The 11,185-nt window shown below is 40.0% G+C and overlaps 2 long non-coding RNA genes across 5 annotated transcripts in view; one reads left to right on the top strand and one right to left on the bottom strand.

The window, feature by feature from the left end:
* Nucleotides 1-346: 346 nt before the first annotated feature.
* On the bottom strand, nt 347-5,783 carry LOC129150721 (uncharacterized). 2 transcript variants are annotated; one of them, XR_008557458.1, is made up of 3 exons: nt 5,723-5,783; nt 3,685-3,743; nt 347-397 (listed from the first exon to the last, which is right to left on the bottom strand). It is a non-coding gene; the product is annotated as an uncharacterized LOC129150721 (long non-coding RNA). The 2 variants fall into 2 exon arrangements; XR_008557459.1 differs by lacking the exons at nt 347-397; nt 5,723-5,783 and adding exons at nt 1,832-1,843; nt 5,694-5,722.
* Nucleotides 2,175-11,185, top strand: part of LOC114230412 (uncharacterized) — a 70,188-nt gene continuing 61,177 nt past the window's right edge. For all 3 annotated transcript variants that reach the window (XR_003616300.2, XR_008557456.1, XR_008557455.1), the window contains exons 1-2: nt 2,175-2,249; nt 3,458-3,603. This is a non-coding gene — a long non-coding RNA (uncharacterized LOC114230412). The remainder of the gene's footprint in view (nt 2,250-3,457; nt 3,604-11,185) is intronic.

The following is an 11,185-nucleotide window of genomic DNA, read 5'->3' as shown; positions in this document are numbered from 1 at the left end:
AATTTTCTATTTTCTATTATCTCCCACCACAAACCTCACCAAAGTTCAGTTTTCTTGTCTATAACCTGGGAGCAGTGATCTTTTTTGCCTAATTCATAAGACCATAGTGAGAAACATTATATTGTGCCATGCAAATGTAAGATCTAATCACTGTGCACCTGCATCCGTTTGGCTCAAAGCCTGCACGGGGCTTTGTCAGGACAGGGAGAGTTGTCTGTGACTCCCTGAGGAGCTCATCAGAACTTGCAGAATGGCCAGAAGGGGACCTGTCCTCTCCCACTGAGACCAAGCCCGTAGCCACAGCTGCAAAGATCCCATTTTTTAAACTTTCAGCTGATCTCTTCACATTCCATTCTCATGATGTGCAGATTTTAAAGGACATTTTCCTTCAAGGATGCTAGAAAAAATAAATTGGAATCTCTTTTCAGTCTTTGTATCTCAGTATATATAATTCAGGTAATAAAAATATATATCACATGTTTCATTGTACATTTCTATGTAATACAGAGATACATACAGGGTTGGACAAAAATAGGTTTACAGTTATTTGCATGGAAATAATACAATAATTAACAAATAATACTAAAAATTATTTATTAATACAAGAATAAAGTCTGTGTTTCTTATACTCACAACTGTAAACCTACTTTTGCCCTACCCTGTATTTGAATGAAAGTTACCTTTTCTTTCATTATAGTCTTTCTAGGACCTCACTAAAACACAGCAATGTCAAGGCCTGCTTAATGAAAAAACTCTTTACAAGTGTGTCTAGAAAAATGTAATAAAGGACATTATTATGCTAGGGATTTAGTTGAAATGCAGACCAAACTAGTTTCTGCCTATATATTTTGTAGGTTACCACGTGCACTGTGACATAGGATAAATTGGGCCTGGCCTGTTTTCTCAACATTGGCGTGATGGAAATACTATACTACAGTTGTCATGGGTTTTCTTCTAATTTTACACACATACCAAACTTCACATGAATACACAATCAGTTAATTAAATACTTTTGTATTGCACATATTTGTAGGTATATACACATTCTATATGTGGTCATTTACTCAACAAACATTAATTACTTCTTTGCTACTTCTATTAGTATATTACTAGTCTATAAAGTCTAGCAGACAAATGTTCATGGGAATAATTTGACTAGTGTGGAATAAGAACATATCCCAGTTTTATTGAGAGTCCAAGGAAATTGCATAGGAGAATATGTACATCTCCTCAATTAGATACAAATCTCCTAGAATCTAGGACCACTCTAGAGATTATACTTTATATTTTATTTTAAACACATAGAATATTGTTTTGTACATAGTATGTGCTTAATTTATTGATTGACTTTTTTGCTTTCATAAATTTGAAAGGCATTCTTCTTGAGAAGTGACCAAACTTTGTATTTGAAAGTAATTTTTGCTAGAGTAATTTCTGTATAGGGGCAAATGGAAATAATGCTCTTAAAAATCTGGATTGTGCAGACATTATGTTGTTTTATTTTATTCGCTAATAACTTACTTTTTTAACAAAGCAATTAGCTTTAAATCACACATAGAGAGGTTTAAATGAAAAGAACAAGAAGAAAATAAATGAATTAAAAATGAATGTGTGGCCTCAGTCATTCCTTTGCCAGCACTCTAACATTTTAAGCCAGTCTTTTTGTCTTTAGTGCTGGATGTCTCTGTTGCTTCTTGGAAATTCTGATAGGAGATAAGAGGGGAACAGAGGTAGAAATTATCATTTTTTAAATGTATGAGTAGAGGGTTATCTGTGGATTTTGGTGAACCTTGGGTCACTGAAGTTGGCTCTGATGGCTGAGCAAAAGAGGCTGGAATGTACCCTAGAAGGGATAATAGAGAGAGGAATTATCTAAAGTATTCTGTGAGTAGCCTTGGCTTCTCTTAGCATTATGTGCTGGTAGCCTTGTGTTTAAGTACAGAGACAGAGTTGTCACTATTAATTTCTGTTTGTGAAGCATTCCAAAGATATTGTCCTACAGAAAATAATAAACCAACATTGTTATTTTCAGGTATGTGAGCTGTAAGGCTAACACTTTAGCCCTCTGGCCATTTTTCAAGACATTACCTAATACATTACCTCATAATGATGACTAGGGGAAAACATTTTCAAAAGCAGAGTCATAAAGTGCTTTGATAGAGCCCACCCTAGGTCTTGCAGCAAAGCCTAGACATGAATACCTCCTAACAAGAATTCAGGGATACCAGATGTCTCTCTGTCTGCTTGCGGTAGTATCATTTCTATCCTTCAAGATGCACAGTTTCATGTTGGAGCAGAAATCCTGGCTGGTAGACTATGTGATGCAGACTGTTCCTAATCCTGCCCCAGGGAGGAAAGAGCCTACTGAGCAGCTGTGGCAGATAAAACACGCGTTTGTCATCCTCTTTAGCTTTATGCAGGGGGAAATACCAGCCAATGAAGCCTTGCTCTTGCAATTGTGCCTCTTGAGGTCCAGTCTTCTAGGAAGGGTTGGACATATAGGCACAGAATGGACGCAGTTGCCTTCCAAGACACCAGGAAGCTACAGAAGGCCACACTGCTGACACCTCTGCCAGACCAGATATGAAAGACTGAGGGCTGGGGGAGAGATGGTGACTGGCAAGGGCTGGCTCTGAGGCTCATTTTCTGCTTTTATTCTCAGTAAAACCACTATCTTCCACATACCGAGGACGTCTTCACACTACATCTTGGCTCAGTTCTCTCCTGTTGTTATGACTGGTCTATCTCCTCTTTCTTCTTTACCTATATCCCACACCTCTGCCGCTGCCATTTCCCATCCAGAATTCCGAAATGATCATCCAGGATGGTGGTTCTTGACTCGGGATTGCACATTAGAATTGCCTAAGAGTTTTCAAAGTGAGACCTGCACCTGGGCCTCGCTGCCTACCACTTCTAATCCAAATGGTCCAGGCATTAGCATGGATAAACAATACAGGTGATTCTAACATGCAGCCAGGGGTAACAACCATTGTCATAAGGAATTAGGGCTTTTGGGGGTAAGTAGAAAGTAGCTAGTAATGTTCTGGATATGGGAGTGGGTAGAATAATAAATCTGGTGACATTTTGCAGGGTGTATTGGAAAAGACAGAGAGACTGGAGGTGGAAGCCATGGATATATCAATTCCACCAACATCCGAAGAAGAATCATTCATGGTGGCTAAAGTGTCACTGCAGATTAAATGACTCCACTCAAAAATCTTAGTTTAAACTACGTTAAATATTTTGTTTAACTGTCATTTAAAGATGCCTTCTCCTGTGGTAAAATAAGCAACACTCTTAGGCTGCATTTACATGGAGGATTTGTAATTGACAGTGATTTGCACTTGTAGCTAAAAAAAAAAGTACCTTGTTTGTCTGTGAATTCTTGTATTAACTTCCTTTCAAACTAAGGAAAGATCAGACTCTCTCAAACCTATTATCTTGTTTTTTCTGTTAGATTGTGAATTTCTACCTCAGGTAGTCTGACAGGAGGCCTGTTAGACTTGACTGAATCAGATTGGAGCTGTGGAATATAGAGAATAATGCCCTCCATTCACTCCAGAGCAGAGGCTGTGGGATCAGTGGTGCCACCACTCTACAAAGGTAACCTGACCAGAAGACGGGAAAATTGGGAGAAGTTAGTTACAGAGCATATTCATGCTGTAGATATGGAAATACAATTACCTGTTAAGTTATTCTCTTCTGAAAAATGGGAGAAGTCAGAAAGAAGTGATTCCAAATTTCTAGATAAATGCAAAAAAGGCATAATAATTCATTCAATTATTAATTCATTCTTTTAAAAAATAATTGAAGTGAAATTCAAGCTACATAACATTAGCCCATTTAAATAAAACAATTATGAGTCATTTAGTACTTCACAATATTATACCATCACTACCTCTTTTAGAACATTTTTGTCACCCTAAATATTAATTCATTCTTAAATTATTTATTCGTCACCTTATATAGAACTACTGTTGTACCAAGTACAATAAACTATGAAGAAAAATAAAGCATAGTTTATGGCCTTAAGAAGCAATGTTTAGTAGGAGAAAGTTTGACCATTGAAAATACAAGATAATATATGCTAAATTCTATTAAAAACTTGGAACTAACTAAGGGAGAGCTAATTTCTGACTTGTAGAAACCAATGAATTGGATGTGAAAAGCTGCATGAAGGAGGCAGTATTTGAGACAGGCTTCAAATGATGGGTAGGACAGGCAGAAGGAGGCAGAATACTTCTGGGAGCAGGACTATTATGAGCCAAGGGAAGAGATAAGAGGCATAAAAATTCTCAGGGAGTGTTACATGGCCACCCCTGAACAGGACAGGTGGAGAAGTTCAGACTAGAAAAGTAGGTTGAGCCCACTCTGTTTTGTAGAGATCTGTTTGTAGAGACTAAGGAATTTGGATTCTATTTGATAACTAATGAACAGCTATTGAATATTTTTTTAAGCCGAGAGAAATACAGAAAATGCAGTATTTTTAGAAAGATAAATCTGATAACTGGGTTTAGGATGGATTGGAGAGAGAAAAATTGTCCCTTGAGGTAATTTTAGTAATACCAAGGGGCCCGGACTGTCACTGTGTAAATTACAGAGAAGTCTTAAGAGAGGCTTCCCTACCCCAAAGGCAGCTTATGGAGGCCCCAAAGCCTTTGGGGTATCTCAACCACCCATCCTGCTTCTAGTGTAAAAACCTACTTTAGTTGCCTTGTTTTAGAAACCCTAAGTACTAGGCCGGTCTTACTGGTAAATCACAGGGTCAGCCTTATGAGTAAATCATAGCCAGAGAGTTAGTTGTCATCCTTCAATGATAACTCTGCCAGAGGGTCTAATCCAGGGAAACCTGAGTCTCTGCTCACTGAGGCCTGCTTGACTTTTAGGATGTCATATTATTGGTAGTGATGGTTGTTCTTAATCCAACTGATGATAAATTAAAGGCAATTTTCCTCTTTAGCAAAAGCTCGTAGTCAGATGTGCAAAGAACCCTCTAGAACATGAGGTATGTAGATTTGTTCCACATTAGGGATTTACATTATTCTCCTTCAACAAAAAACCTTACTGAGTACCTTCTCTGTGTTAGGCCCTATCTCTCAGACTCACTTAAATAAGGACACATATGTAATACCTTAATCAATAAAGAAAAAAAGAGCTCTTGCACCATTGTGCAGAGAGAATAGCAAGTCCACTTGCACCATTTCCTTAGCCTACAGAACACAGGTACATGACATGTGTACTCCCTGTTCCCAAATCCATGTGGTCATGGCACATTTTCCCACTCACCCTGGTCACAGCTCACAGTCCTCCTTGGCACAGAGCTGCCTCCACATGCACTGCCTAGAGGGGACCTATGACATATTGCTTATTGTCACTTATTCACATAATTGCCTGCCTTGAAGCAAGTCATCTTTTCTTCCTCTAAATGTTAAAATGCCTGATCCATAGCAATTTGGCTTTAAATTTTTATTCAATTTAAAATCTCTCTTTGTTTGGGCCTCCTTCATGCTAAGAAGCTTGCAGTATGAAAGAAAGGTGTAATTTAGTCTTTTCTTTTGATAACCTTACAACATATTCAATGTTGAATTCTACTTTCTAGTCAGGTAAAATGTGTAGGTTGGAAAAAGATCTTACATGACTGGAAATTTCACTGGAGATCTCTGGATGCAATAATCTCCAAAGATGAGTCTCACCTGAGTGTTTTTATGACTCTTCCTCTCACCTGCTGGCAGACCTCAAGCTTTAAGTAGTTCATCCCTCTCTTTAGGTCTCCTCACTTCTGCAGAGTCCCTCTCAAGGTCACCTCTCCCAGGGGTTGACATCTAGAACACAAGGAAATGTATTTTCTTTGTCTTTCCAAATTGTGGAAGTATTGGCATGTCTCAACTCAAATCTTTCCCTTCCCCCTGACACCAAACAGGAGAAACTCTAATATAGCCTTGTGCATTGACATTCTTTGGGGAAAAAATCAGATTCCAGTCCTCACTTTTATAGGTTTTTATGTCAAGTTCTCTGAGGGTTCCTCCTGAGGCCATTCTCACTTGAATCCAGGTGAAGGGTAAGTGCCCTTCCCATTCTCCATGAGAAGGGAGGGATGAATGTTCAGAATACCAACAACTCTCGCTTTAAATAATTCTTATCAACCTCTTTAACCCCCAAATGCATTCTGCTTTAGGCTGTGAGAGGACCTATTACATTTTTCTCTCTGAAAATCAAAGAATAAGAAAAGTTGAATTTAATTTCAATTATGTGTCTAATTTTTGTGAATTAAAGATCACCACAAATTTGCAAACTATTTGTCTACAGTCCCTTATCTGAAAATCCCTGAGGCATATCAGTTTCAGAATTCACAAGTTTTCAGATTTTTGAAAGGCGATATGATGCATATTCTACCTAATAAAAGAAATGGCAGCAGCCACGGAGCTGGAAAGAGCGGGAGCTAGGGTTGCCCCCGGCAATGGAAGAAACAAAGCTTTCCACACACCCTGGCCGGCCCAGTCCTCCACTAGGGGCTACAAAGTTTCAATTAGAGAAGATACACAAACCCCAAAAGAAATGGCTGCCAGCCACAGAGTGAGCAGGAGGCTTGGCTCCGCTCTAGGCTACAAAGTTTAAATTGTAGAAGGTAAATAAATTCCAGATACCAGGGCCTCCACTTGGGTCACCAGGGGGCATGGCTAGCCTGCAAACCACCACAGGCCCCTCGCTCAGGCTGCCCCACGTCCCAAGGGACCCCCACCCTGATCCGGGACACCCTTCAGGGCAAACCAGCTGGCCCCCACCCGTGCACCAGGCCTCTATCCTATCTAATAAAAGAGTAATATGCAGATTGACCATCACTCCAACACACAATATGGCTGCCCCCATGTGGTCAAAGATCCTGCCCCCATGTGGACATAAGATGGCCACCACAAGATGGCCAGCAGGGGAGGGCAGTTGGGAGGCACCAGGCCTGCAAGAGAGTGCAGTTGGAGGCGATCAACCCTGCAGGGGAGGGCAGTTAGGGGTGACCAGGCTGGCAGAGGAGGGAAGTAGGGGCAAACAGGCTGGCAGGGAGCAATTAGACATCAGCTGGCATGGGAGTGGTTAGGGGGTGATCAGGCTGGCAGGCAGAAGCGGTTAGGGGCAGTTAGGCAGGCAGGCAGGCGAGCAGTTGGGAGCCAGCAGTTCTGGATTGTGAGAGGGATGTCCGACTGCCTGTTTAGGCCCAATCCCTAATCAATAAAGAAAAAAAAAGAGCTCTTGTGTGAATTGATTGCCTCCAACTGCAGTTCCTTGCAGGCCTGGTGCCTCCCAACTGCCCTCCCCTGCTGGCCATCTTGTGGTGGCCATCTTGTGTCCACATGGGGGCAGGATCTTTGACCACATGGGGGCAGCCATATTGTGTGTTGGAGTGATGGTCAATCTGCATATTACTCTTTTATTAGATAGGATAGAGGCCTGGTGCACGAGTGGGGGCCAGCTGGTTTGCCCTGAAGGGTGTCCCGGATCAGGGTGGGGGCTCCCTTGGGGCGTGGGGCGGCCTGAACAAGGGGCCTGAGGGATCGGGCCTAAACGGGCAGTCGAACATCCCTCGAGGGGTCCCAGATTGGAGAGGGTGCAGGCTGGGCTGAGGGACAACCCCCCCTGCTCCCATGCACGAATTTCGTGCACCGGGCCTCTAGTATCATATATTACATCATACCCACAGTAGGATCAGGGGCAGCACTCAATAATCAAATTCAGCAAAATGTGCACATATTCACCCAGTATTAGGATAATAAAGATGATAAATGGTCTCTTCTTAGTTCTGGCCAACTATGGCCACCAAATAACTTATTGCCTGAATGAAATAAGTGGTAGTAGGAGTTATGCTCTGGTTTCTCTCTCCCTTCCATCCTTTAATCTTCTACCAATGAATGACTTCAGTTGGCCATTACCAGCAGGCAAGACAGCCTGAGAAATCCAGCCTATGGTCTGAGCCTCCCTAATTGGAAAGCAGAGGACAGAAGGGCCAGCAAAGGAGGCAGGCAAGACTGAAAAAGCACACATCTTTTTTACTAAGGCCTCCCCCTAACAGGAGTCCCTGATTTTATTATCCATCCCTCTAGCTTTTTTGCTATGAACACCTGGTCTCAGCTAATTTTTAATAGAACCAACACTGAATGGAAAACCAGATAATCTGAGCTGATTTGGGGGTCTGCCATTATTTCTTGCAGTATCTAGAGTTCCCACAATGAGAGAAAGCTTTTGGGGAGTGCATCTAATAATTTTATTTCTTAAGAAAAGCCAGAGAGTTGAATCTATGTGGCTCTGGTACATTTTTCTTTCTAAAGGTTTGACTCAAACATCCAAGGTGAATAAGAATGAAGAATGCATTAAATAGTAATTGGGGAGGTATCAAGACCTTTTTAGAGTGCTTGGTTATTTTAAGTCTTCTTTATATGACAAAAACCAAAAAAATCACTAATATGCATGTTGAGAATGGAAGAGGTCATGTTGGTTCCTGGCCTCCTGCTGTTCTAATCTGGTATGAAGGACATATGCAGAACTGACTTAACTAAAAGGGCTGCATGGATTTCTATTAAAAGACACATATCATTTCATTTTAAAGAGTAATTGCTATGCTTAGTGCTAGGTGTAAATGTGGGAGAAATAATAAGGTGGAGAGGAGGTAGAAGAGAACTGAACCTAGAGGAGCCAGACTCAATTAGAGGAGAGAAGGTCTGAACTCTGGGAAAGAATTGTTATGAAATTTTGTTGTGTTATGAATGGCAGACCTCTTCATGAGACTTCACTGTGTTTTAAATTGCTTTCCTGTGTTTTTTTTTTAATTCTTTATTGTTTAAAGTATTACCTATGTCTCCTTCCCCCCCCCCATTGACCTCTCCCCAGCCATTCCCACCCCAGCACATGCCCTCACCGCCCCTACTTTCTGTGTCTATGTGTTGTGCTTATATGCATGCATATAAGTATTTTGGTTGATCTCATACCCTGCCCCCCTCCTCCCGCCTCCCCTTTGAGTTTAGATAGTCTTTCAATACTTCTATAGCTCTGGATCTATTTCTGTTGATCAGTTTATGTTATTCATTGTATTCCACACATGAGTGAGATGATATGATATTTATCTTTCTCCGACTTGCTTATTTCACTTAGCATAATGCTCTCCAGGCCCATTCATGATGTTGCAAATGGTAAGAGTTTCTTCTTTTTTTATAGCAGCATAGTATTCCATTGTGTAGATGTACCACTGTGTTTTTTTTTTTTAATCCACTCATCTGCTGATGGGCACTTAGGCTGTTTCCAAATCTTAGTTATTGTAAATTGTGCTGCTATGAACATAGGGGCATATATTCTAGTATATGCTTTCTGATTGGTGTTTCTGCTTTCTTGGGATATATTCCTAAAAGTGGGATTACTGGGTCAAATGGAAGTTCCATTTTTAATTTTTTGAGGAAACTCCATACTATTTTCCACAGTGGCTGCACCAGCCTGCATTCCCATCTGCAGTGCAAGAGAGTTCCTTTTTTCCAACATCATCACCAGCACTTGTCATTTGTTGATTTGTTGATAATAGTCATTCTGACAGGTGGTACCTCAATGTCATTTTGATTTGCATCTGTCAGATGATTCGTGATTTTTAAAAAATATATTTTATTGATTTTTTACAGAGAGGAAGGGAGAGAGATAGAGAGTTAGAAACATTGATGAGAGAGAAACATTGATCAGCTGCCTCCTGCACACCCCCTACTGGGGATGTGCCCACAACCAAGGTACATGCCCCTGACTGGAATCGAACCTGGGACCCTTCAGTCCACAGGCTGACGCTCTATCCACTGAGTCAGACCGGTTTCGGCTGATTTGTAATTTTAGCATGTTTTCATATGTCTCTTGGCCTTTTGAATGTCCTCTTTCGAAAAGTGTCTATTTAGGTCCTTTGCCCATCTTTTGATTGGATTGTTTATCTTCCTTTTCTTAAGTTGTTTGAGTTCCCTGTAAATTTTGGAGATTAAATCCTTACCAGGAATAACATTGCAAATATGTTCTCCCATGCAGTGGGCTCTCTTGTTGTTTTGTTGATGGTTTCTTTTGCTGTGCAGAAGCTTTTTATTTTGATGTAGTCCCATTTATTTATTTTCTCCTTGGTTTCCATTGTCCTAGGAGCTGTGTTGGTAAAGATATTGCTACCACATATGTCTTCTACTTTGCTGTGTACGGATTCTTCTAAGATTTTTATGGTTTCCTGTCTTACGTTTAAGTCCTTTATCCATTTTGAGTTTATTCTTGTGTATGGTGTAAGTTGGTGGTCTAGTTTCATTTTTTTTTTTTTTGCATGTATCTGTCCAATTTTCCCAAGACCATTTATTGAAGAGACTGTCTTAACTCCATTGTATGCTCTTGCCTCCTTTGTCAAATATTAATTGAGCATAATGGCTTGGGTCAATTTCTGGGATCTCTGTTCTGTTCCATTGGTCTATATGTCTGTTCTTGTGCCAGTACCAGGCAGTTTTGAGAACCATGGCTTGGTAATAGAGCTTGATGTCTGGTATTGTGATCCCTCCAACTTCATTCTTTTTTCTCAAGATTGTTGTGGCTATTCGGGGTATTTTTTTTTTTTCCATGTGAATTTTTGGAGAGTTTGTTCTAAGTCTGTGAAATATACCATTGGTATTTTAATGGGGATTGCTTGAATCTATAGATTGCTTTGAGTGTATGGACATTTTAATGATGTTGATTCTACCAATCCATGAACACAGTATATTCTTCCATTTGTTTATGTCTTCCTCTACCTCTTTTTCAACACCCTGTAATTTTCCGAGTACAAGTCCTTTACCTCCTTAGTTAAGTTTATTCCTAGGTATCTTAATTTTTTTGTTGCAGTGGTAAATGGGATTTTTTTTTTTTTTTTTAGTTTCTTTTTATGTGAGTTCATTATTGGTGTATAAAAAAGACATAGATTTCTGGGTATCTTGCTACATTGCCAAATTTATTTATTAAATCTAGTAAATATTTTTTATGGAGTCTTTAGGGTTTTCTATTAAATTGCTTTTCAATACCTTTCTGGATGTTTCTTTTGCATATGACACATGCTGAGATAGGTCACAAAGAGGCCCAATTTTATTAGAGTTGTTTTTTAACATCTTTTTTAAAGTGGTCTTTAATGTTTCTGTTTAATGGTTAATTAAAGAATCCTTCTTTTGAGGTT

The sequence above is a fragment of the Eptesicus fuscus genome, chromosome 11, assembly GCF_027574615.1.
Source record: "Eptesicus fuscus isolate TK198812 chromosome 11, DD_ASM_mEF_20220401, whole genome shotgun sequence".
NCBI lineage: Eukaryota > Metazoa > Chordata > Mammalia > Chiroptera > Vespertilionidae > Eptesicus > Eptesicus fuscus.
Note: the sequence above shows the minus strand (reverse complement) of the source record. Positions and strands in the feature narration are given on the sequence as shown.